The sequence below is a fragment of the Sus scrofa genome, chromosome 9, assembly GCF_000003025.6.
Source record: "Sus scrofa isolate TJ Tabasco breed Duroc chromosome 9, Sscrofa11.1, whole genome shotgun sequence".
NCBI lineage: Eukaryota > Metazoa > Chordata > Mammalia > Artiodactyla > Suidae > Sus > Sus scrofa.
The window spans coordinates 77,030,805-77,057,842 of NC_010451.4; the positions used below are offsets into that span (position 1 = coordinate 77,030,805).

General features: G+C 36.2%; 1 pseudogene; it reads right to left on the reverse strand.

The window, feature by feature from the left end:
- Positions 24,037–24,686, reverse strand: LOC100621877 (annotated as a pseudogene).

Genomic DNA, 27,038 nt, shown 5'->3' on the forward strand with positions numbered 1-27,038 from the left:
AAAATATGTTAATAGATTGAAATAAGATTTTTCTGTGACCCAAAAAAACCTCTAAATGTTAAAAATATTCTTTCAAATTCAGTTATCACTAAAATTATCATATACTAGATCAAAACAAAGTACAAATGTCAAAAAATGAATTTATTTAATGGGCAAAATAAGACCATTCTTTTTTTTTTTCATTTAGCTCCTATGTCTAACCAATAGGCATCGGTTATTGCTAGAATAACGGAATTCAACAACAATTTTTACTTTTGTTTTTATAAAAAAATAAGAAATCTTTTCATAGCTGTTGGTAGATAATGGAAAAAGTTTGGTTATAGCAATGTAACTCAAGTAAGTGATTTCCTTTTGAGTTAAATACTAAAAATCATAAAATAATACACCATGCAGGTACAATTTAATCCCATCCTCCTTCAGTTTTATTGAAAGCAAAGAATTAGGGGCTCTTGACTTTCAAAAGGATCTTATTGCCCAATGATTTGAGTCATTCGTTTTTTCAATTTCTGGGAAGAGTACCAAGGAGACTTTTCTAAGACTTGTGAAATACTCGTTAATTATACATTTAAAAAAATTTAAAGGCAAGACGGGATTCATGGTCATTGCAGTTAGCCAAATGAAACTTAGGAAAATATTCAGAAAATCAGAAAAAAAATATGGCTTTAATATATATACACTTCAAGGAATATTATAAAATCTGCAAGAAATAAATTATAAAAAAGTATTTGGGTTTTCTCTGACTGTATATTAAATTCTCTCAAAATTTAGTGGCTTAAATTGGCCATGATTTATTATTTTTCACAATTATGTGGGCTAACTAGGTGGTTCTTTTGCTTCTCATGAGGACTGGGGCACCTAAAACATCTAAAATAGCCTTACTCACATGATCAAAGGCTGTGGGATTGGATATGACTGTTGGCCAGGGACCTCAGTTTTTAAATGTGGGCCTCTCTGTGTATCTGCTTGGACTTCTTATAGCAAAACTTTTCCCAGAAGATACTTTAAGAAGATAAAACCCCATGGGCAAGCACTTACCAAGACTTGTATTATGCTAATATTTCACTGGCTAAAACTGGTCACTAAAAACTAGCAGTACTTGGCTGGTGTGATCAAGATGGTGGAGCAGGAAAACTCTCAACTCACTCCTACCACAGGTACACCAAAATCACAACTATTTACATAGCAACTATCTATGAGAACAACCTGAAGGCTAAGCAGAAAAGAATTGCCACAGCCAAAGATATAAAGAAGTAACTACAGTGGGACTGGTAGGAGGGGCAGAGGTGTAGCATACTTAAGACTCATACCTCCAGGCAGTGATCCACAAATAGGAAGATAATCACAATTGCAGAGGGTCTCCTAAGTGAAGAAGGGGTCCAAATCCCACATTGAGTTACCAGTCTGAGAGTCCTACACTAGAAAGATGAGACTAGACATAACATAGTATTATATGTAAATTATATTTCAATAAAAAAACCCACTTAAGTGCTACTTAAAAACTAGCACTTAAACCAGTGGCCAAGCCCAGAGCCAATGAGGAAGAGAATAAAATAGTGAGAATACTGGGAAGCATGGTTTATTGCAGGTCATCAAAGGAACAGTGTATCAGAGCAACTTTTAAGACATAAAATGTAGCCAAAAAAGCTTAAGCTGATGTAAAATAATATCCTTCCAACACTTTAAATATTTAACTCCATTCTCTTCTTAAATGATCTCTGAAGAGAAGTCTCATATAATTCTTATCCTTGTTCCTCTATAAGCAAGACTTTTTTTCCCCTTTTGGCTTCTGTCAAGATTTTCTCTTTGTTTTTGACTTTCTGAAGTTTGAATATGACATGTCTTGGTGTCAATTTTTTGTGTATTTACCTTGTTTAGTGTTCTTTGAGCTTCCTCAATATGTGGTTTGGTACTTATTAATTTTAGAAAATTTTCGGCCATTATTACTTCAAACATTTCTTCTGTTTCTTTCTCTTCCTTCTCCTTCTGGTACTCCCATTACACATATCCTAAACCTTATGGAGCTGACCCACAGTCCTTGGATAGTCTGTTCTGCTTTTCTTGTCATTTTTTTCTTTACTCTTCAGTTTTGGAGTTTTCTATTGAGATCCCTGCCATACTCGAAATATGATTCTGATGATTGCTCTCTCACTTCTTACTGTGGGCTTTTTTTTTTTTTTCTTGTTGATATAGTTTGTAATTTTTACTTGATAGCTGGACATTATATACCAGGTTAAAAAAAACTGAGGTAGATAATACTTTAGCCATAAGGTATTTTACGTTCCTTTAGCTAGAGGTTAGCCTGTACTTACTGTTTGTTATAGCAGTGGTGACAGAGGCTAAAATTTCCTATAGTGTCTTTGTTTCTGTTGTTTTTTTAGCTCAGCCATTTATCAAATAGGGTTTTAGGCTTGTAGTTCTTTTACCTGTAATCCTTGATTACTATGTTGAAGCCCTGTTGATGAGATGGCAAGAAGTGACTGGAAGGGGAAATATTCCATAGTCCTATAACAAGCCTGAGTTGGACACTTCCTTTTCCTCAGGTCGGCTTTGGTAGAATACCAGTCACTTTCTGGTAAAATAATTTCCCTTGATGGCAGGGATTGTTAAGGAGAATAGAGAGTTCTGGATGTATTTTCAAAATGTATTTCCTCTCCTCTTGCTGGGTCTTCACTGTGAAAACCTGGTAGGGCTCCTGGAGGTAATACTCAAAATAGTGTGGGGACCCCCTAATAATGGATCCCTTCAGAGGTTTTAACTTTGAAGCTAGTCCACATCAGGCCTTCAACAATTCATAAACTGCAGTCTAAAGTGTTACTACAAATACTGACTCCAACTGAGAGCTTCTTCTCAGCTCCTGGTACCTGTAAGCTGCAGTTCTACACACTTACCTGTTTGTTCAGTTTGAGGGCCAATAGTTCGTCCTAGACCTTTATTCTCTAAGAGCTCTAAGCAGAGTTGTCCATTTTTATTTTGATCAGTTATTTTCTTGTTGTAAAAATTCTAAACTGTTCTTTACATGCTGAAATTGAAACAGGAATTCCCTGAAATAATATTAACTTTTTATTTTATTCATTTCCATGCAGATACTTTGTAGCTAAAATTATGTTATTATGAAGCAAGGAGTGAGATAAAAGTCTTGGCTTTTTTTTTTTTTTCAGTAAATACGTATGCCTGTATGCAGCTTTTAGAAGTAATTCAGAAATCATTCCATTATTTTTTATACAGAAATAAAATGTTACTTACATATTTAATGAAAAAGCAAGATACATATACTAAAAAGGAATACATTCTAAAAATATTTTGTTAGTAATAAATAGAAAATATGAAATATTTATAAAGTAATATAAGAGGATTGACTGTAATTAGTGTAAATATTTCATGGTAAGTTTCAATAACATAGATTTTATGTACCTCATTGAAAAACTCATAGTATGGTTAAAAGAAATCATCTATAATTTGTATCTGTGGTTTTGTCTGGTGTAATTTGAAAAATCTAATTATCCATTAAACATTACAGTTGTGATTAGAGGAATAGCATCATTATCCTACTCCACTTTGACTGTTTGAAGCTGCCTTTATTTTCAGCTAATAAAATGAGTATAGTAAAAAAGCTGAAATAATATTGTTTGCGTCTAGATACAAGAAATAATAAGATGTAAAATAAGAAAAAAAATTAAAAAACCATTTCTAGAATTTAATATATCTTACCAACCCTCTCCTGAATTACTATCACCAGATATGCCAAAGCCCAGTGGCTCTGACAGTGGTCAAGGGATGGTAGAGGTAGTGTTATTAAATGAGTTTGCCTTTATCCTCTCTTCTCATATTCTACAGTATATTTAATTTCAGAACCTCCAAACAAGGACAAAAAAATCCTAATTCTAAAGTACTTGTTCACCATTATTAGAAAATTATAAGGCTAGCAAAACAAGTACATTTATAAAATGGTTATAAGTCAATGGAGGAGGCTTCTCCAATAAACAGTATTCCAACATGATTCTTTGTTTGAGGCCTTGGGTGTCTTCACTTCACAAGGCAACACATTATAGTAATATTTAGGATAGGTGAAGAGTATGGCTTTTTTATATAAAGAGAGAAAAAGCCAATTGTGCAATAGAGGTTGGAAAGTATAAACAATCTACACGAAGCTGAAGAAGGATACAAATGGAAGTTGAGAATAATCAAAGTAGTTTTCTTAAAACTACAGAGCCCAAATATTCCTTAAAAAGCCTCTGTAAACCTACAGAGGTATGTGTACCAATCTTATGACCAATAGCCAACTTCCACATTTTTAAAATAGAAAAGCAGAAGCTCATAGAAATTAAATGTCTTGTCCAGCACTACACACAACTTTGTGGCATAGTTGGGACTAAAATTCAGGTTTTTTTTATCTCCCAACCAGTGTTCTTTCAAACACACTATGTGATTCTCATTTTATCTGTGACAGAACTAGGTATAAAGTCCAAAGGCATTAAGGAGTCCTGACCAAGACATGTCTGGAATCACGGGCAGAATCAGGGTTAGGTGAAAGTTCATATACATGTAAATTTTTCATTCAATGAATTTTATAAATTATACCTTTAATATATTGATAAAATATCAGTATTTTTAGAAGAGTAATATTTTAAATTGTTATACATTTATATCTCAATATGCATAATGTAGGTTTCTATAAGAGAAACAAAGGGAAAAAAATAAAGAGAAAGTGCCCTTGTTATAATCATAAGGCAGACTCACTATGAGCGATGTGAAATAAGGGGTTTATTATAAGGATTCGACCCTAAGCCATCATGACCATCCTTGCAACTGTAGGTGGGTGAGGTTTCTCTAGGACATCTGGACTACATGGAAGGAAAGGTAAAAATCTAAACAAACTCCCAGTTCTGTCCAGAAGAAGGAATGGGACAGAGGAAACAATTTGCACTGCTAATTGCAAGAGTCAGGCTTTTGAGAGAAAAAAGATGTTGGAAGATTCCAACACATTGGCTTTTCATTATAGGCAGAGCTGGAGGCCTTAGAACACAGTGCTCATGCCATGATCCCTGAACAGAAAAGACAAGACACCATAAAACTCCTAGGAGAGAACATAGGCAAAACATTCTCTGATGTTAACTGTAGAAATGTTTTTTTAGGTCAGTCTCCCAAAGCAATAGAAATAAAAATAAAAATAAACCTATGGGGCCTAATCAAACATAAAAGCTTTTGCACAGCAAAGGAAACCATGGAAAAAACCCAAAAGACAACCTATGGAATGAGAGAAAACAGTTTCATATGATGAAACTGACAAGGGCTTAATCTCCAAAATACACAAACAACTCATACAACTCAACAGCAAAACAAACAAACAAACAAACAAAAAACAACAAAAAACCCCCCCAAAAAACCAAAAAAAACCCCAAAAAGCAAAAAACAACCCAATTGAAAAATGGGCAAAAGATCTAAATAGACATTTCTCCAAAGAATACATACAGAGAGTTCCTGTTGTAGTTCAGCAGAAATGAATCTGACTAGTATCTATGAGGATGCAGGTTTGATCCTTAGGCTCACTCAGTGGGTTAAGGATCTGGCATTGCTGTGAGCTGTGGTGTAGGTCGCAGACTCAGCTCAGATCTGGCATTGGGGTGGCTTTGGTGTAGGCTGGTGGTTACAGCTCTGATTTGACCCCTAGTCTGGGAAGTTCCATATGCTGGGGGTGCAGCCCTAAAAAGACAAAATAAACAAATAAATAAATAAATAAATAAAAAGAAGACATATGGATGGCCAACAGGTACATGAAATAATATTCAACATCTCTAATTATTAGAGAAATGCAAATCAAAACTACAATGAGGTATCACCTCACACTGGTAAGAATGGCCATTATTAGTAATCTACAAACAACAAATTCTTGAGATGGTGTGGAGAAAAGAGAACCCTCCTACATTATTGGTGGGAATGTAAACCGGTACAAGCACTATGGAAAACAGTATGAGGGTACCTCAGAAAACTAAACATAGAACTACCATATGACCCAGCAATCCCACTCCTGGGCATATATCCAGCCAAAATATTCATTAAAAAAATACATGCACCCCTATGTTCTTTGCAGCATTATTCACAATAACCAAGACATGGAAACCGCCCAAATGTCCATTGGCGGACGAATGGATTAAGAAGATGTGGTACATATATACAATGGAATACTACTCAGCCATAAAAAGGAACAAGATAATGCCATTTGCAGCAACATGGATAGAACTAGAGATTCTCATACTAAGTGAGGTAAGGCAGAAAGAGAAAGACAAATACCATATGATATCACTTATATCTGAAATCTAATATATGACACAAATGAACCTATCTACAGAGAAGAAGCAAACTCATAGACATGTAGAACAGACTTGTGATTGCCAAGGGGAAGGGGGAGGGAGTGAGATGGACTGAGAGTTTGGGGTTAGTGGATGTAAACTATTGCATTTGGAGTGGATAAGCAATGAGATCCTGTGTATAGCACAGGGAACTATATCTGGTCACTTGTGATGGAACATGGTGGGGGATAATGTGAGAAAAAGAATGTATATAAATGTTTAACTGGGTCACATTGCCATACAGCAGAAATTGACGGAACATTATAGATCAACTATAATAAAAATTTTTTAAAAAAGGAATGCTTGATGACCTAAGACATCTCTCTCACCCAAAAAGTATGAGAGACATGATTAGCAGATGGGAAGGAGAAATCAGAAATTGAGAATAAGGCTTAATAAGTGGGTCTAAGAGGGCCTGATAACCTCTTTTTTTCCTCTTCTGGAAGGGGCTTCAGTGGGGCAGACAAAGAAAGGAAAACTTAGATAAGGACAAGTGTCACCTTAGGGTGAATGTACTGCTGGGAAAGGGAAGCCCAATTTTCAACAGGGATCCTGGGCAATAGAGGAACAATGGTCAAAATGGTATCTGGCTGAATGGGATGGAGAGAAGCCTCAAAGAGTCTTACAAATCCTAGCACACTGGAGGATGTGCAAACAGCCATGATTTCCAGAACCCTGCAAAAGAAAGAATCCAGGCAGAGAGAGACCTGTAAACAGAAGACTGGTTTCAGACGTGCCTCATAAATGGGGCCACAGGGGCTTGGGTAATTGGCCATAAACACCAGCATGATGCAGTGTGGGTCAGAGGAAACATCTTAGCAGAGATCAGTACAGTAGGTGATTACTGGGCACTGGTTGACTCATCCATGAAGTTGGATGGTAAATAAGACTCTCTCTTCTCCTACTGCCTCCACTAATTTAGATCATCTCCAGGGGAAGGTGAGAAGGAGTAATATCCAGGTTGCTAGCTGAGCATTTTCCAGAAACAATCTGAAGCAGAAATAATTGGTCTCTATTGAATTGTCAAGATCTCATGATGGGATTAGTGTGTTTATAAGGAGAGGAAGAGACACCAGAACTTTCTTTCCTTCCTTTGAGGACAAGGAGACAGCTTTTGCAATCCAGGAAGAGAACTCTTACCCGGAACCAAATCAGCTGACACCCTAATCTTGGACTTCCATCCTCCAGAACTGTGAGAAATAAATGTCTGTTTTTTAAGCCACTGCGTCCATGGCATTTTGTTACAACTGCTTGGGCAGACTAACAGATTCTATCTTTATAAATTTTGTGACTTTGGAAAATTCATACTTTCATAGAGAGATACCCCAAAATTACCTATTAAAAATGATTTACCTGATTCTCTCAGTAGGTTTGCATCCTCATTATTTCTCATCATTAAAAGACCTAACACAACACCTTCATTAATTTTTAGGCAAAAGTGTTTTAAAGTTAGATTGTATGTGGATCTCTATAAATAAATTTCATTTATTTCTCCTAAACAAATTGGTTTAAATTAGAGCTTGTCCTATAATTATCAATCATACATTGAAATGTTAAAGCATACCAAAATAGAAAAATACCTCCCATAATAAAAGCTCTCAGGTTTGGGCTTCTATTTTTGTAAACTTGCAGAATTCTAGCAACAGTGAGATTTTACACCTGCGATATGCCTATGAATTCAGGATTTCCCTAGCAAATGCATTGTTAATCATGCCTAAAGGAATCTGCTTTATTTATAAATAACACAGATGTAGCACATGATTAAGAGCTTGGGCTCTATTGCCTAGGGCTAAATCCTAGGCTACAGTGAGATCTTGTACAAGTTGATTATTAAATCCTTTATGCCTCAGTTTTTTCATCTTTAAAATGGAAATGACAAAAGGGTTACTGTGAGGATTAAAGGGGATATGATACACATAAAATGATTAAAACAGTACCTGACTCTCAGTAAATACCATTGTGTGTTGTTTGTATTATATTCTGGAATTCTACCTATATAGGAAAGATATCAGGATGCATGACAGTTATTTGTGCTATTAAGCAAATCAAAGTCTCCTTCTAACATAGGACACTCCCTACCATCCTTGTGGTTGGGTGGGGCCAAATTTCTCTCTCTGACAAATGACTTAGTCAAATAAATTAAAGTGTCTAAATGACAATATAAGACTCTCCAGAGAACACTTTACCCTCTGGCCTGGCAACTAGGACTGTTGGATTCTGTGGAGCCCGGAGGACTGGAGTGATTAAAGTAACCAGAGCCTCTCTGCTGCCCTGTGATAAATATGCTACATGAGAAAAAGATAAACCTTTGTTATTTTGAGCCCCTGGCATTTGGTGGGGGAAAGGTGTTTCTTACATGGCATAACTTTGTCTATCCTGAGTAATGCAAAAAGCAGGGCATTTATCTGGATATTTAAATTAAATAATATTCTCTATTCAAGTAAATGACATCTTCAGCAATGTCCAGAGTGGGATAATACCAGCAGAGAATGATTTGAAGAATTCTGGCTAGGTCAATGTTGTTGCCAAATGTCTGCCTTGTCTCAGCCTTCCCTTCAGCGTCTGATAATTCATCTTGTAGTTGAGACTCAGTCTCAAGTTATCCCTTTAAATAAGGTATAAAACCCTGGGAGAAGTAATGTATAAATCATCAAATTTTGCATGTTCAAATGAATACACGTTTCCAGTTCATTTCCAGGAAGAATTAGGGTAGTATAAGAATAATGCTTGGGGATAAACTTGGGAAATCTTCCTGGTATATAACTCAGCAAAGGACTATTTGCATAGGGGAAATTATAGAGACTATTTAATTATGGAAACAATTACAGAGGTCTACCTTCACTTTCTATTAAGACAGACCCAGCCAACTACAGGGATTCCTATTAAGTACAGCCTCACTGGTCAGCTCAAAGCCACTTGATAAGTTACTGACTGACTCATACATCAGGACTTTAACCACTATACTCTTCTGTTACTTCGCTAGTTCTAAGGCAAGGGACTAAGCACCACTGAAGAGAAAGAGGCAGCAAAGCAAACATACAGGAAAGAAGAAATGAGGACTGAAGAGGTGAAGAGTGTATCCCTTCCTGAGGTCCAATCTCATTCCTATCAGTGAATATCATCAGAGACCCTATATCCTTTCTTTTTCTTTTTTCTTTTTTTTGAATGGGTTTATTTCTCTTGCTTACCGTTCAGAGTGTTATAACTTATCTGCTTGATTTCTAGCTCCATGGCTTACTAGCTGTTTGGATTTAGTAATTCACTTAACATCCTTGTGCCTTAAGTTTCTTTGTTAAATTATAATAGAGGTTACCTTTAGAATTATTTAATTATTAATCTAATTATTTAATTTGAATTAAAGAAGACAATGAATGTCAAGTGCTTAGCCCATAGCATAAAGCAGGCACACAAGTAATTGTTAACTGCTTTCATTATTATTATTTTTTTGTCTTTTTGCCTTTTCTAGGGCCACTCTCGCAGCATGTGGAGGTTGCCAGGCTAGGGGTCTAATTGGAGCTGTAGCCACCGGCCTATGCCAGAACCACAGCAATGTGGGATCTGAGCCATGTCTGCAACCTACACCATAGCTCATGGCAACACCGGATCCTTAACCCACTGAGCAAGGGCAGGGATCAAACCCACAACCTCAAGGTTCCTAGTCGGATTCATTAACCACTGAGCCACAACGGGAACTCGTTATTATTTTATCATCTCATTTTCAACTCTAATGGGGTCTTTTTGCCAGAGTCCCCCAAAACATTGGTTGCATTTTCTCTGAAAGTGTGTGAACATTCATCATGGGAAGAGGACAAGTCAAGAGGGGCAAGTCTCCATGCTTCTTATAATACTGTTGGAAATGCCAAGGTGACATATTAGTTGCTCACTTAAACAGTTGGTATATTTTTAGATTTCCATCTAATTAACCTCATTCTCTTCTGAAAGTTAAAGATTGGTCTTGAGCTGAACCCAATATAAAGGAGGGCTTCAGTTTGTTTTCAGTGAATCTAGGCCATTTGGATGGTTTATAAGCAGCTCTTTGCAAGAAACCACTTTCTGCAGGGAACTCCTTTTCTCGTCAGTTTAGCAAAGTGACATTTTTACTAACTTTTAAATCAGGTGCCCCCATCCTCTACTCATCTCTGGCCCTAGCACAACTTTTAGATCTTTTGATCACACAATACTTTACACACAACTAACCCATTGGTTCTTTCCATAGACTGAGGAAGTAGAAATGGAGAATAAGTAATTAACAGATGACCAGATATCTTTTCTAGCTTCCCCTTTTGGTAATATCATGAACAAACTAAACAAACTGTGTGAAAAATATAGTGCCTAAATAAAGATCACAAGAATTCCTGCTGTGAGAATTAAAGTCAGAGGTTAACCTATGGAAAATTCTTCCAGTGACCAAATATGAAAATTTTAAGTAGAGTAATCTTAATACCAAGACATAGAGGAAGCTCTCTCCCATTAGGAATATATACAGTAATACAGTACAAATACACAAGATTTTTTTTTTTTTTTAGGGCTGCACCTACAGCATATGGAGGTTCCCAGCCAAGGGGTTGAATTGGAGCTGCAGATTCTGGCCTATGCCACAGCCACAGCAACCTTAGATACAAGCCCCATCTGAGACCTACACCACAGCTCACAGCAACACTGGATCCTTAACCCATTGAGCAAGGCTGGGGATCAAACCTGCATCCTCATGGGTGCTAGTCAGATTCATTTCTGCTGAGCCATGAAGGGTACTCCATAAAATCTGTTTTTATCTTTTGATGAAAATTGCAGGATATAAAATGGATCAGAATTCCTTTGTTTATAAGGCACAAATCTATAGCAGCCTTACAAAAAGTGAGTAGATCTATGTGCGAGATCACAGATCTATGCATCTTAAGTAACAATAATTTAAAAAGCAAACTTTGATCAGCTCTGTAAAGAAAAGTTTGAAATATATTTCTACTATATCTGAAGAAAATATTACTGAATCATTGTCGTAAGAATGAACTAAAAATGGTGACCAAAAGAATGTTGAAACATTATAAAGAAATGTCAATTCTAAATATTCATGTTTATATATAATGTTGCATGATTTTCCTTAGAGATGATGCCTCAAATTGTCTAAGCCTCAGGTGTTGCAAGCCTGAGTCAGCCCCTGAATAAGAGGGAAAGACACAAGTTAAAAGACTTCCTTTCATTTCTCTGATTACAGTTTAAGCCTGTTTCCTATTCCATGCCTTGTGGAAATGGGTAATTGATGCCTTTTTCTTTCAAATGTGTTGCTGTTGAAGAAAATGAAATTAATAAAATTAAATCAAAAGGAGTCTAAGACTCCTGTTTGAATTGGAAACTAATTACTGATCATGAAACAGAACCACAAGAAGTTTTATGCGTATGTGTATTATTTAGTGCAAAGGATAATTTTCAAGAACACAAATCATGCACAGATGTATATAGGTAAATGTATATCTGTGATTGCTTGCGGTTCTGTTTTGAAACCAATAATTAGTTTAATTTCATATTCAAAATAATGAATGCCAATGTGTTTGAAATGCAATTGGTCTGTTCCTGCAATACATACTGGAAAGATAGGCAGTACATTCTGTTGTTATTTTGTCAGTCTACTCTCCAGGCTTCTGTAAGTGAGTGAGTGAGTTTTAAGAAATATGAAATAGGAAGAGATCTGCATGTAGTAGCAAGAACGCAATCATTAATCCCATTTTCATTTTAGGAAACATAAATCATCATCATTTATGAGCTGCATAAGACAATATTGACACATGGATTGACACAATTTAAAGCTAGAACAAAGAATTTTAATAGCTTACTTAGATTATCACCTAGTAGGCACTGTATATTCAGAATATTATAAAAATAGAAAGGGCTCTTTTGGAGGCCCAGGGATAAAACAATGGCCAAATTATTCATCCAAGATGCATTGGATACCAATAAATTTGTATTTTTGTTCACTGCTGTGTTCCTGGATGGTACCTGATACACTGCAGGTGCTCAATAAACAAAGCTCATCATGTGGTTGTACAATAGCAGTGAAGTGAATGGCACCCCTAGAACTGTGTTGTGATCAACCTATGTGACTAAACTTGGTGGCTCTGAAAATCTTGTTGAATGAATGAATGAATGAATTAAATATGGTGAGAGTCTTCCATTTGTCACCTCTGTACTAAGCACTGAAGACAGGCAAAGAAATAAGACAATCTCCCAATTTAAAGTACTCCCCAATTAGCAGGGAGAGACTGGTCAATTAGAATGCAATAAAATGTTATACCTGCTAAGATAGGGTCATGAAAAATGCTATGGCAATGATTAAATGTAACTAAGGAGGCTGAGGAATCCTCCCAGAGGTAGTGACATCAGAGCTGGGTAAAGGATTTTAGCAGGCAAAAAAGGAAAGGAAAGGCATTCCCAAAGAAAGAACAGCCTGCGCCAAAACTTGTAGCTGTCAAAAGACAGATTGGGGATGAGTGTGCATTGAGTGTGGTGTGGTTCATGTGTATACAACATCAAAATTAGCAGGAGATACAGCAAGAGTGATTGGCTTTGAGATGTAAAGGGCTTGTAATCTCATTCATCTCTGAATTCCCCAAAGCATTTAATACAGTGCCCAGTAGATGTTCAGATGCTCAGCAGGGTGGATAGATGCATGGAAAATCTGAGCAAGATTCTCAGACTGGCTCAACACTGTTACAATTAGTAATAACCTTGAATCTTTATATAACATTAATGAGTTACTTTTTATAATACTGAGAAAATAATCTGTCCACTGATAACTTGAAATCTTTGATTTATATGAGTAAACCTAACTTGTTGGAGAGTTTGTCACTCTTCAATTAACAATAAATGCTCACTGAAACTATAGTTAATTTTATTTTTCTTTTTTGGCTGCCACATGGCATGTGGAGTCCCTGGGCTAGGGATCAAATTCAAGCTGCCAGTTGCAACCTACACTGCAGCAGTAGCAATGCTGGATCCTTTAACCCATTGAACCAGGCTGGGGATTGAACATGTGCCCTGGCACTGCAGAGATGCTGCTGATCCCATTGTGTCACAATGGGAACTCCTACAGTTAATTTTATACCTCTTTGTGAGAATTTGTATTAAACATTTTCTTTGATAATGTCTAAAAGAAATGTTCCTCTCTGGTTGAAAAATCTTGTTACAACATAAAAAAAATAAACTCAGATTGTTTTTGATGCCTACGTTATGGTGAATAGTTTATTAATACATTACTAATTTAAACATATCATTTAAAAACTCCAATCCAGTGAGAGACTTTGGTAATAAAATGTAAAGGGTATAAGAGAGAAAATAGAAATTTGCCTAAGTTGATATTTGAAAATATTATAAAAATAAAAGGCAACCACAAGAGGACTCACCCACAAGCAGCCCTAGGTGCCTCATCCCACCCAGGAATACCATACAGCTGAAAGCACCAATAAGGAAGACACCAGGATAACAAGATCTCAGCCTGCCTGGGAATGACTCTTCATCTTTGTGGGCTGGAGACTCCCTCCCCCACTAAGAATGGGGAAGTTCCTTTCACCCCTCAAGCAAACCATCAGGGACCAGTGGGCACCCCAGTGGCATGAGAGAAACCAAAAATGATACTGCAAACCATCTGAAAATCAGATTGTTATTGGAATTACAGTTCACAAAAGTGGGCCAAGATCTGAAGGATAAACCTAAATAGGGTGAGTGTCTGATAAAATAAAAAATTCAAATAGGGTCCAGAATATTTCAACATAATAGCTAAAATGTCCTGGATGTAATAATAATAAAAAAATCTTCTGTCATGCCAAGAAACAGGAAAATCACAACCTGAGTTGAAGAGACAGTGAACAGAAACCAACACTGAAATAATCTGATTTTGGAATTATCTGACAAGGACTTTAAAGTGACAAGTGTAAAAATGATTCAACAAGCAATTACAAATTATTTGGAAACAAATTGATATATAGAAAAACTCAGAAAATAAATGAAAATTATTATAAAAGAACTAAATTATATAACAAAAAAAAAAAAAAACCATAACAGAAAAATTTTAAATCCTCCCTGGATAGTCTCAGTAGTAGAGAACAGATCAGTAGATTTTATCCAATCTGGAAAAAAAATGAACCAAGTTTCAGGAATCTGTGGGACAATCTTGAAAGATCTATCATTCATATCACTGAAGTCTTAGAAGGAGAGGAGTAAAAAAGTGAAGCTAAAAGAGTATTCAGATAAATGATGAATAAAACTTTCCAAATTCGTTTAAAGACATAAAATCACAGATCTAAAAAGTGGAATAAATTTCAAATAGAATAAACCTAGATAAATGTATACCAAGAAACTTCAAAATTAAGCTTCTGAAAATTAAAAATTTTAAAAACCCTTGAAAACAGTCAGAGAGAAATGACACATTACCTAAAAGGAACACAAATACAAATAACAGTGGATTTATAACCTGAAAACATAGAGGCCAGACAGAAGTGGCATAATATTTTTTAAGTTCTAAAAGCAAAGAAATGCCAATTTCATGAGTTTAATACTGATCAAAACTATCATTCAAGATTCAAGGAAATAAAATCTATCCTTATATTGTCCCCCTTCCCTCAGCAACTGAGATATCTACTAGATGGAAAATCCGCAAGGATATAGAAGAACTGAACAACAGGATCTAACTGACATATATAGAATACTCCATCAGACAACAGTGGAATAGAATACATTTTTTTTTCCCAATCATCCATGGACTATTCACCAAGATAGATCATATTCTGGGATACAAAACAAACCTCAAAAAATTTCAAATTTTGCAGTGTATATTCTCTTACAAAAGCAAAATCAAACTAGAAACCATTGATAGAAAGATAAAAAGAAAATTTCTAAACACTTATATCTTAAACAAAATGCTTCTAAATAATTCCTATGTCAAAGAAGAAGCCTCAAAGAAAATGAAAAAATATACATACAATTCAATAAATATGAAAATACAACATATCAAAGTGTATGGAATATATCTAAAGAAGTGCTGAGAAGGAAATTTATAGGGCTAAGTGTTAAATTTAGAAGTGAGGAATGGTCTAAAATCAGTAATCTAGGTTACTACTTCAAGAAACTAGAAAAAAATCCAAAGCAAGAAGAAGTAAGAAATAATAAGGGCAAATACTAATGAAGTTGAAAGCAGGAAAATAATAGAAGAAATCAATAAAGGAAAAAAAGCTGATTCCTTGAAAAATTGAATAGAATTGATAAATTTCCAGCAAGACAGACAAATATAAAAAGAGAAAAAGATACAAATTGTTGATATCAAGACTAAGACAAAGGATATGACTACAGATTTTATAGCCATTAAAATAAATACTATGAACACCTTTATAATTATAAATTCAACAACTTAGAAGTGGAACAATACCTCAAAAAAAAAAACCACAAACAGCAAAACTATAGCAAGATGAAATAGATAATCTGAATATTTTTACAACTATCAAAGAAATTGAATTTGTAGTTAAAAAGCCCTAAAGTCTCCAGGTCCAGCTGGTTTTGCTGAAGAATTTTATCAAAAATTTAAAGAATTTATGTGAATTTTACACAATGTCTTCCACAAATTATACGAGGAGGTAATACTTCCCAACTCATTTTATGAGACCAGTATTACCTTGATACCAAAACCAGACAAATACAAAAAATAAAAGTAATAAACCAATGTCTCTCATCAACTTAGAAGCCAATATCCTCAACAAAATATTAGCAAATCAAACTCAACAATGTTTAAAAGAATTATATATCATGACCAAGAGGGATTTATTCCAGGTATGCAAAGCTGGTTCAACATTTGAAAATCAATCAATATAAACTATTATCTTAACCAGATAAAGAAGAAAAACAATATGATGATATCAACTGACATAGGAAAAGCACTTTAATAAATTCAACACCCATTTGTAATAAAAAAAAACCCTCAGCAAATTAGAAAGAGAGGGGGACATTTCAACTTGATATAGAGAAAGCTCAAAAATCTAGCAGTTAACATACTACTGAATACAACTAAAAATAGGAACAAGGGAAAGATGTCCATTCTCAACACTTTCATTCATAGAATATTAAATGCTCTGACAAATGAAATAAGTCAAGAAAAAGAAATAAAAGGTATGTATGTATGTTGGAAAGGAAGGGATAAAACCATCTCTATTTGTAGATAACATGATTCTCTATGTAGAAATTCTCAGTGTCTACCGAAAAAGCTCCTAAAATTAATAGGTGAGGTCAGTGAATTCACAGGATACAAGATTAACACACAAGAATTAATGTTTCTATGTACTAACAAAGAGCATGTGGGAACCAAAATTAAAAACATATCATATACAAGCACTTCAAAGAAAGTGAAATATTTACCTAGATTTGAACTTAAACCATGCATAGGATCTGTATGCTGAAAATTACAAATTGTTGATTTTAAAAAATTAAAGAATACCTGAATAAGTAGAGAGGAATGCCATGTTCATGGATTGGAATATTCAATATAATAATGATATTTATTCTCCCCAACACATCTGTAGGTTTAATGCAATTCCCCTCAAAATTGCTGCAAGACATTTTGTAGAGATAGTTAAGCCATTTCTAAAATTTATTTGGAAGGTGCAGGCTCTGTAATAGTTAAAACACTCCTGGAAAAAAAAAGTGATAAGTCCATGTACTTTATTTCAAACACATTATACACACATAGAAATCAAGAATGAAAGAAAAAAAAAAGAGTGCATAGTGATGATGGAGAAAAAGACATAGATGAATGGAACAGAATAGAACCCAGAGAGAGGGAGATCCACATTAATATACCCAACAGATTTCTGACAAAAGTACAAAAGTACAAAAGTGGACAAAGGACACGCCTTTTCAACAAGTGATGCTAAAGCAATGAATGACCAAAAAAAGGACAAAAATAAGAACTACAAAAATGCTGACTTAAATCTCATACTTTATACCAAAGTTAACTCAAAATGGATGACAGTCTTAAATGTAAATGTGAAACGTAAAACTTTTATTAAAAAAACAGGGAAGTGGAGTTCCCGTCGTAGTACAGTGGTTAATGAATCCGACTAGGAACCATGAGGTTGAGGGTTTGATCCTTGCCCTTGCTCAGTGGGTTAATGATCCAGCGTTGCTGTGAGCTGTGGTGTAGGTTGCAGATGCAGCTCAGATCCCGCGTTGCTGTGGCTCTGTCGTAGGCTGGTGGCTACAGCTCCGATTCGACCCCTAGCCTGGGAACCTCCATATGCCGTGAGAGCAGCCCAAGAAAATGGCAAAAAGACAAACAAACAAAAAACAGGGAAGGAAATCTTTGGGACAGAGGCCTAGAAGGGACTAGGTTCAGAAACACTTCTTCATCCTGACACCAAAAGCATAATGCACTAAAGAAAACAACAGATAAATTGGACCACATATAAACTCAACACTTTTTTTTTTCTGCAAAAGACTCTATGAGGAGGATATAAAGACAAGTTAGAGACTGGCAGAAAATATGTGTCAAACATATATCTGACAACAGACTATATCTAGCATATGTAAAGAACTCTCACAACTCAACTATAAAGTAAAAACTGGCAAAGTACACCCAAAGCATATACAGGTGTCAAATAAGTGCATGAAAAGTTGTTCAACATTACTAGCCTTGGGGAAATGCAAATTAAAACTATGATGAGATATTATTATACACATATTGGATTGGATAAAATAAAAATCAGTGACAACACCGAATGCTGGATGCAGAGACACTGGATCACACATACATTGCTTGGGGGAATGTAAAATAGTACATTCTCTCTTTAAAAGAATTTGGCATTTCCTCATAAAACTAAGCATTCAACTACTACACAAACCAGCAACTGCATTCCTGGGCATTTCCCAAGAATTGAGGATATTTTCACACAAAAAGTTGTACATAAATTTTCACAGCAGCTTTATGTATAAAAGCCAGAAACTGAAAACAACCAAGATATCTTTGGATGGGTAAACAGTTAAGTGTGGCACATTCATTCTTTGGAATACTAGTCAGCAATAAAAAGAAACAAACTATATATGTGCAATAACTTGGATGAATTTCAAAGAAATTATGCTGAGTCAAAAAATTGAATCCAAAAGATTAGAATTTAATGATTCTATTTATATACTTTATGACTATTTATATAACATTCCTATCTTTTTCATTTTTTTTATTATAGTTGATTTACAATGTTCTGTCAATTTCTGCTATTATGTAACATTCATGAAAGGACAAATCCTATAGGCAAGGTTATAAATGGTTGCCAGGGGTTAGGGGCAAAGACAGCTTTGGGGGGATGGGAGGGAGGTGTGTAACTATAAAGTGTGACAGGAGGGATCCTCCTGGTGACAGAACTGTTTTTTACTGTGTCAATATCAATATCCTGGTTGTGATTTTGCATTATTCATTTTGCAAGATATTATCACTGGGGGAAATGAGGCAAAAGGTACACAGGATCTCACTGTGTTATATTTTACAACTGTATGCGAACGTACAATTATCTCAAAAAAAGTTTAATTAAATAATTATAGAAAGTGATACATCTTTTAGTGATGGCAAAGTAGAGACTATAGAATTACCTCTTTGGATCATTCCAAATTTTTACAAATCATTTTCCTTGCCTTTAAGGTGATGCCTAGTGTGTCACCTTGTACCTTCTCCAAGGAGTGATTCATTTTCCCCATTGTCTATACAGCCTATGACTGATAATCCTTAGGGAGCAGTAGCTGGTGCAGCCATTCAAGGGCTCTGTCATCTCGGGCCCTTCACTTTTTCTCTCTGCAGCTCTGTGATTCAGCTGTAATCTAAGAGAGCTTAGAGATCTCTAGAGAGCCCTTTGGTTTCAAAATCTTAGAATTCCACTCTTTTTACTTTGTATTTAGGGTCTACAGATAACAAAAGCCAAAAAAAAAAAAAAAAAAAAAAAAGTCAAATTCCTAGGTCTTTATCACCCTTCCTCAACCAACTTCTGCTAATTTGTTTGTTTCAGTTGGCTCTTACACCACCTGACTGCTAAGAAATGCCAAGCCCTTTTTCCAAATTACTTTCTGTCTAAAGGGTAATAATAGCATAATTATGGGTATTTGAAAACTGAAACATGGGTTCCGAAAAGGAGGCAAAATCAAACCACGATATTTATACAACATTAAGCTACCCCTTGAGATGCACATCACTTGTCAGGACATATCAGGCTCACTTCCTACTTGGATTTTCATTGTGGGAACAAAAACAGTTTCAGCTCGGATGGCAGTTGGATGACAACTATCTGGATGGAAAAACACTTTTTCATTACCACATTGTGCTTCTTGTTCCCATAATTATCATGCCTAGCTTCTACCTTATTAACTTATTCTTAAAAAGATGCTAAATTATTTCAAAAAAATCATCCAGTGTCTGCAGGGAGTGAATGAGAGCAAGCTGGCCATTGGGTAGATTCTGTTGCTGTTGCCACCAACAACCACATCCCTGTAATGATGTAGGTGAACTGGGCACAGCTCCAGAAGGCCTGTGAAGGATGCTATCAGAAGGTAGAAAACTTGGAACAAAAAGAGATAATGGCCAAAAAGGTGAAGAAATAGATGGACTTCAACCTCTGAATTACTCACATTATCTCATGATATAGTGATGATGGATCTACTCAGGTATTGACATGTTTCACATGTCGTTTTTGTGATGCTCCAAACTTTTTATTGTCCACACCATCATTATTTCCTCTAACAGTCTCAAATTTTAAATGATTATTTTTCAACCAAATAAAGTACACTGGTTAGATAACAATACTCTTATTCTCCATTTTGAGTTAGAAAACATATAATCACATGCCTTTTCTGGTGAGCACCAGTGTTAATAGACAAAACTGATGAAATTCATATCAAAAGGAAAGACATGTGTTATGTCATTCACCTCTATAGTTTTATCATTTTAAATAATTTTTAGGAAATATCACAGGTAATAAATTTTCATGTTTTTTTTAATTAGGCAATGAAATTAATACAAGGACCACAAGTTAAGAAGCATGCGTTCTTCTAGAAATGTTCTTTGGCATAGTAGTAAAGTCATAGCTTTCAAGCAGTCTAAAATGCTCAGCTCAGAGCTTAGGCATGAGGGCAATGTGGGCACTTCTGAAATGTTTGAAATAGTTCAGATGTTACCTCAAATCCCAGACTCACTATGTACTTCTTGTGTCATCAAGGGACTCATTCTCTGCAAATCTTAATTTCCTAATATACGAAACACGAGCAGTTATACCTGGATCTTATAACAGATGCTCAAGAAATTATGCTAAGTCTTCTATTGGATGATCAAGAGTAAACAAAAAATAATCCCAAAACAGACACATCTAGGGGGGTTAGGGAAACATCTTTCAGAAAATTATTTTTGCATGTATTCTCCTTTCATTTCCATCTTATTCTGTTTTTCTTTCCTAGAGCCAGGGGCAGAAATTGAAGCATAAATAGAAGTCCGAAAGCAAATGACAGGCAAAAGGGACCTGGTGAAAAAAGCTATCCACATAAGCCTGGATTGCTTGTGATACTTTGAAATATTAAGTTCTCTTGTTCTTGTCTTTTTAAATTAAATATCTCACTGGTTTCTCATTGTGACAGTTGCTGGAAGCTGCCAAACCAGTAAGCCCTCTCCCTTTTCCTCATTACTAGCACTCTGACTTTGTATAGGACTACAATGAGCCCAGTTAAAAATATTTCTTTCCTCAGTTGTGCAGATTGAGCCAGAACTAATAATAAAGTCTTCAGATTTTTTTTTGTCTTTTTTTTTTTTTTTTTTTTTAGGGCCACATCCACAGCATGTAGAGGTTCCCAGGCTAGAGGTCTAATCGGAGCTGCAGCGGCTGGCCAACGCCACAGCCACAGCAACGCTGGATCCGAGCCGCCTCTGCGACTTACACCACAGCTCATGGCAACGCCGGCTCCTTAACCCACTAAGTGAGGCCAGGGATCAAACTCTCAACCTCATGGTTCCTAGGCGGATTCGTTTCCACTGTGCCACAATGGGAACTCCAGTCTTCATACTTAATTCCGGCTGTGCAGTTAGGATTTGCAGACAAATCTTTACAATAGTCATGGCCAATGAAATTTAAGCAAATACCTACGGGGTAAGTACAAGAGAAAAATGTTTTTCCTATTTGAAGCAGAACAGATTGAACTGGCCTGTACCTTTTCTCTCTACCACTCATAACTTTTTCCAGCCTGAAATGCAGTCACAGTGTCTAGAGATGGAGAAGCCATTTTTATGGTCAGGGAAACCAAAGCCACATGTCAAGGATGGGAGCATGGGGTTTGGATGACATGCAGGTGATACAATCCTATTTGATATTTTTCTATAGCCTCTCATCATGTCCTGTCATCACTGGATAGCAGCTAGCTTAGAGGTTTTATGGTTCAAGAAGCATCCAGAACGAAGAACAATGTTCCAACCATGATTGACCAGACCCTAGGACAGAAGAAATCTCTAAATCTGCCCTGTAAATCTCTTGTTTACAATGTCATTGTTAACACTTATCTGCATGTATCAGTTTTTCTACAGAATTCATGCTTTACTGATCACAAATCACAGTTTTTTCCAGATTAAAGTTCAAATGTATTCACCCTATTTTCCATATTATAGCCTCTTTTTGTCTATATTCAAGCTCTTCAAGCCAAGAAATAGCTACTAAAATACTTTCTTCTCTTCTTGGCTATAATCCTCCAAAGCTACAAACACACAGTAGTTATCCATCCCTGCGAATGCTGCCATTGGCTTTGAGGGAGCAAAACCTCTTAGTCTTAGGCAAGGCTTGTCTGCAATTCAACAACTGATATTAAACCCAAATACTTCACCATCATTATAATTTTATGGTTCAACCCAATCTGTAGGCTCTAAGAATTTCTCACACCCACACCACTAATAAGAGATACTCTCTAGATCTCCAATTGTAGCTATCTTTTTTTATGGATTTCTGATTTTTAGTTAAAAAACATTTAATCCTCCATAACTCCATAAAAATTCAGGAAATTGCTCAGCTCTTCTTGTTCCCATATGTATAAGTTTGGGTTCCTACACAAGTAGAACCTGAGGCAGGGGAATGGGTACAGGTATTTTTTTGAGGAGGTGATGCCAGGAAACAGCAACGAGGGGTCAAGAAGACTGAGACTGAGACAGAGAAGGTGGAATGCCCGGTGGTGGCTGTGTGATGGAGCTAGTTACCACTCTTGAACCCTCTGAGGAGACAATACTCTAAATGAAGGACGCTAGGCTTATTTACCTTGGGGGAAGGGGGTTTCTCCTAGAAATAATCTTCTGATGCCTGGGTCATGTCTGTGGGCTAAGGGAGCCTGCAGAGGAACCACTGAGGCCAGAGAGAGAAAATGATCTGTGGGATCCTGAGATAGGATGATTTGTGGCACACAGGAACTGTTTACTACAACAGATGCAGTCAGAATCTGAGCTGGTGCATCCCATTGTCCCCAAAGCCTCTGCTTTTGTATTTTCCAAATATAATCCAAATATTTAAAATGCTTTCAGTGGTGATGGTGTCTAGAAATTACTGGTGGAATGTAATTAATAGAAAACATCAAAAGTCCCAGGACATCTGAAGAAAATTTAATTAAAATTAATGAAATTCTATCTTAGGGGAAAGTTTATAGCACCATTGGAACTTCTTTATCTTAACGGATGTATTAAAAATCTAAACCACCTTTGAGCTAGATCCAATAAGATTAAGGGACTTTTTTCTGCTTAGGTGTTTTACACAACACTTTGTTTTTACTTCTCATCTATTATTGACTTTTCTTTGTATATAATTATTGTAAGGGCTTTTCATGGCCAGTATTTCATTTTGAATCTCAGCTCTCTTAGGAATGAGCTCTTACTTGGCCCAAACCTAGACAAGACTATCCATCATGGGGTCACCTGACTTAGGTCTGTTTGAAGATGTGTGGGAAGGTGAAAGCTAAGGAGTCCTCTCAGAGAGAACTTATCTTCATAAGTAGGAAAAGAAGGGGTCAGAGTTGAGGAGTTGACTGAGGTCTTATTTGGAATGCTGTTGAAAGCAGAGCCTGAGGTGCAAGGTCAGGTCAGAAAGGTGAAGATCAGGAAATAATGGGAAATGAAGCAAAGAAAGATGGGACTCAATGGACTGTGATGTGCTACAGTGTCAGTCATGGCTCTTCAGCATGACTTCTCAATCAAGAGACACAGCTGGTTGCTCAGCGAGCAGTTCTCTTGGCAAGCCGGTCTTCAGGTGCGTAAGCACTTGACCTGTCCCTGCAAGGAAGACATAAGGGGGAGTATCATGTCCTGGTAATACTGTCAATTACAATACCCATTCCAGGTCATAGGAGCAGAAGATTCCAGGAAGGTAAGCAGAAAGTTGAGCAGAGTGCAGTCAGAGCCAGACATCCCAGAGTCAGGCCCCCCTTTTTTCCCTCTAAATTCATTTACTACTTTAAAGTTTTTAGCTGTTCAGCAGTTACAGGATGATTTTTTTAATCAGAAAGAAAAAATTTACATCTAAAATACAAATGAAAATTTTAAATTATTCTTGGTTGACTTCTAGAACCCCCTGTGGAGCTTCTTAAAAAAAGCTAACTGAATTTGTCCAAAGAAAAGTCTCATATTTTGGAAAACTAACGCTGCTATACTCTTTCCAGATCTGCCTCAAAAGCTGAACTTAGGTGTTGGCAGTTCTTCAAAAAGTTCACATTCTGCACTGAATTCATTTAGCAACTTTTCCTTGGTCCAATTACATGAGATTATTAGGAAAAAAGTCTTTCAGTTTTAACACCCTGGAGAGAGATTTCACATATTGCTTCCTCTTCTCAATTGCATTTTCAGGATTAAGGTTATGGCATCTAAAGTCCCTTTGTCAATACAAATATGAAATCCAGGCAGCTTTGTGGAAGGATTCAAAAAGTCTTCTACCTTTAGCTTAATGTTAGATAAACCTTCTTCTTTATAATACTTCTAGAAAACTGTGTTGCAGATGGAAAGTAATCAATTCCAGTAATACTAGAGAAACCAAATTTTGCCCAAGAAAAGGGATATATGTCCTACTGGAAGTGTAAAAAGTCATCTTCCTTTTATACATACAGATGTCTGGAGTTTGAGAAGTTCAACCAGGAAAATACAACTTCCAGTTCCAATATCAAGCCTGAAGCATCCAATGGAATTTTGTGTTTCTGCATGCACCTTATCAGTCGAGTCAGACTCTCTTATCCAAACCAGATTTCTCCTGTATCTCTATATTCTTGGAAAGTTTGCAGTTCTTGCTCATAGACAGCATCCCAGTGTTCGCAGGTCCCCAGCATGATGGGGCAGAGACATCCCCTTCTGGCACTGCCTGCTCCTGGGCACTGAACTGTGGCTCCAACATCCCATTGCTGCCGTCCCCATGGCTCTGTCTTAAGGAAGCTTGGAGGCACTGATACTGGCAACCCCAGAGCTGTACTGGGCACTTTCCTTCCTAGAGTCTGATTGTTGGCTTCTCCACATACTCTGTGATTTACCCAGTGGCTGCACACTTATCTTTCCTACCATACTCCCTGCTGTGCCTTCTTGAGATAGCCAGAGTCTTTTCTTTTTCCCTTGCAAACAGAACAGGTTGGGAGGGACCAGAGATCCTGTTGTGGTGCAGCAGAAAGGAAAAAGAAAGAAAGAACGAAAGAAAGAACAAAAGAAAGAATGAAAGAAAGAACGAAAGAAAGAAAGAGAAAAAAAGAAAGAGATGGTGGAATCTGTGCCTGTGAGAAATCACCCCTCCTCCAGGACCATCTCCCCCCAACATCACAAAAATCTTCAGTGACATCCTCTGGATTCATCCGTGCTTCATGTGATGGAATTCTGCTGTGCAAACTGAAAGGGAGACGAGTTTCTCCTTGGGGTCCAAATGATGAAGACAGAAGAATTAGTCAAGAAAGTAAGAGATCAAGAAAGATGAAGACCCTTAGCTAAAAGCAGAAATTTTAGAGAGAGTTTTAGACTATCCCTGCCTGTACTATTAGAGAATTCAAGGTTATCCCACCCAGATTTCAAGAATGAGGGAAGTCTCAGAGGATATCTGAATTACCCAGAGATTCAAAGTTCTCAATGAAAAATCAGGCAAATTGAATTCAACTATGCTTTGAAAAATTACCCTTCATGACTAAGTAGAATTTCATCCAGGAATATAAGTTGGTTTACTATTGGGGGATCAATTAACATAGTACACTAATTCATCTAACTGTGAGGGAAAGAAGCATACATAACAAACTCTCCCCCAAAAAACAATCAGGTTTCTGTTTCTAAGCAGGAAAATATGAGTTGATAATGACAGGCCTCTTAGCATTTCTGTCACAAATATATGACAAAAAATTGAGATTGATTTGTTAAAGATATCAGTCATGGCATGGTTGTTCTTAGTTAAAAATCACTGCGTAAGGATAAAGTCCAACAATTAAAAAATGGTTAAATAAATTATGGAACATCCATACAGGGGGATGTTATGCCATTATAATTATGATAATGGGATTTTATGTCATTATTATAATTATAATAGCATAAAATTAAGCTCTTAAAGACTATTGAATGCCATGGAGAGAAAAGGCAAGACTATTGAATGCTGTGGACTACTGACTAAGTATAATTTCCCCAAGTCTTCCAGTTTCCCATGTGGGAAGAAGTTCTCTTCCCTCCTCAAGATTCCTGAGGATTCCAGTTTGTGGTGGAGAGGAATGCCTATGATTCCTCTGATTGCCTGTCTATGATTTCCTATTCACCCTGCTCTCTGAACTGCTGCTCTCCACTCATTTGTTTCCTGTAGCTGCCACTTTCTCCCAGCTCAGTTTCACTCATAGATATGATGGATCTGATTGAGCTTCTCAACACTATGACTGAGGCTGCTGGGTAGTAGAGAATTTGTCTGAACACCCGAGTAATAGCTGAGAGGCACCTCTCAACATCTCAAACAACTTAATAAATTTAATAAATACATGATAAATTAGATTATAAGTCTAAGTTAATGGATAATTAATTTAATAAATAAACAGATATGCATAGAAAAAATTGGTTATCAGGAAATACACTAAAGGTTAACCATTCTGTGATAATTTTATACTCCTCTTTGTGCTTTCTACTTTTCCTAAATACTGTGCTCAGAGTATATATTCCTTTATAGCCATAAAATAATTAAATAATAATAGTTTTAAAAAGTTGCTGAATGCAGATAGAAACAGACCATTATATCCATATAACATAGCATTCTATTACATTTATGATAAAAAACTGGAATAAAATAATTAATAAAAATTAAGGCAAGATGAGGCAACTTTTCCAAGAAAACCTATTACTTTCTGACACAGCAAAAAACAAATGAACGAACAAACAAAAAACTGCTCAGGTTACAAACACAGATTGTTTTTACATAATATTTTGAGATATTCATTAAGTGGGTTTGAATTGCAACCCTATTGGGGAATTCGGGAAAATTAGCTAAATTATTGCAAGTTTGTTTCATGTTTCATTTTCATAGAGTACTTTCTGAAATCAGTAATTGTCTTGTTCCTGTAAAAGAGGTTCTTCAAATTAGAAATGTCTTTATAAATTCTGGTGCACTCTTTATTGTCTGTACACAGAAATGGCGCTGAGGAAACCCTCCCAGCTTGGGGAGGAGCTGGTTACAGAGG